Source organism: Pleurodeles waltl, chromosome 4_1, assembly GCF_031143425.1.
Source record: "Pleurodeles waltl isolate 20211129_DDA chromosome 4_1, aPleWal1.hap1.20221129, whole genome shotgun sequence".
NCBI lineage: Eukaryota > Metazoa > Chordata > Amphibia > Caudata > Salamandridae > Pleurodeles > Pleurodeles waltl.
Window position 1 is genome coordinate 212,802,363 of NC_090442.1, and position 1,857 is coordinate 212,804,219.

The window sequence follows — 1,857 nt, forward strand, 5'->3', positions numbered from 1 at the left end:
TCCATTCCGAAGACAGCCGCTTCTGTGTCGTTTTGCTTTCTTTTCTCCTTTCTTTCCTGCCAAAGACTGAAAAAAACTAATTTGCATTTCCATGACGAATTGTGATAGTTTGTGAAGCAAATATGTAATAATAAATGCCAAAGTACTGTTACTTTCCTTCTTGGTTCCATTTGTTATTTTAATTGCAATATTTTAACATAAATCCCTCTATTTGACGCAATAATAAATTAGCAAAGATGCAGATTTAGTACAAGCCTCATGGTAAAAACAGAAAAATAGCACAGATGTAATCATCAGCTTGTTTAAAGCAAAATAACAGCCATAACAAATCATTCACTATCTCAGTAAAAAAGCATAAAAATAGACTCAATTAACAAAAGAGTTCTGCATGGTCTGGTTGCAAACTACAAAAGCAATTTTGTGGTGAGTATATTTCATTCCTTGAAGATGGGCATTCTTTCTTCAAGATTTTGTCCTAGAGTTTATATTCTAGGGAACTTGTAAAACAGCTGGCGGGATATCCGTCATGTTTGTGACAGAGTAGCCAATCTGCCAAGGTCGTGATCAGGCTAAATGTGATGTAGTGACTTTAATCTGGACCACATGAAGTAAATAATGATCAGATTCTCCATACTTCTCAGCATTAAGTTTGAGCAAACATTCACTACATTACAATACATTAACCGTCCACACCCCAGTTAACTCTCCTACCACTGGTTGGCTTTGTGGTTGTCTTTGACCATATACAGCGCTCAGCTGCCTTTTGTTTTGGGTCACGCTATACAAATACAATATACAATATACATGCATACATACATACATACCCACATACATAAATTCAGCCATTTCTGAACAATCTGTTTCTGTCCTAAAAAGAAAATAAACAAGTAGGGGCCTTAACTTCGTAACTTTGTCCCATGATACCTGTGTAACTGCAATTAGAAGCTGATAATGACTACTTTCAATTTACCCTAAGCTCATAAAGGTGGTTTGACGAGGTCTAGGCAGACATGTCTGACCTTCACTGAACCTGATCTCCCCACACTTAGTCAATGCTTGTGCCTATGGTACTGCCGGGTGGGGTGGGGGAGTGGGGGAAGAAACCACTTAGGCACCAGGGATTGGTGTGTGTGTGAATGTGTTTTGTTTGGGGGGGCAGCCCCTTGGGCAAGGGTCGCTCCCTATGGGGGCACATTACTGTTGGACATTTCTGCCCCTCTTGGGGGCAGATTGGCCTATTTTTGTAAGGCCCATCTGCCCCAAAGGGGGCAGCAAGCCCACCAGAGACCAGGGAAGATTTTTTACCCCACCCAAAATAAATGGGGGCAAAGTTGTTCTGCCCACCGGTGGGCAGATTGGACAATTACCCCTGATCTATTCTCCGGGGGTGGAGGGGCGGGTGGCGGAAAGCCTACTAAATACCAAGGAATTAAAAAAAAAAAATAGTGGGGTGGTGGCTACCAATCAGTATGGGCATGGCTATACCCCCACCCCAACTCAAGGAGGTAACAGTCTTTCAGCTCTCTCCCGCATACTAAAACATCTTATCCCACGGCAAGCAAGAGGACATTTGATTATTTTGGGTTTTGGTTTTACATTTGGGCCATGAGAGCTTGTCTAACTCTCAAAATCGTCCCACTTGTAATGGTGAGGGCTGCACTTTTTGGACTTTGGGAAGCTACCATCTAGAAAAATCGACGAGACCTAGACACATCAGAAAACTAAACATCTGGGTGAGTCCAGGGTGGTGTGCTTCACATGCACCCGCACCATTTTCTTACCCACAATACCCTGCAAACCTCCAACTTTGCTGGAAATCACACATTTTTGTGATGGAACCTTCCGGAATCTGCAGGA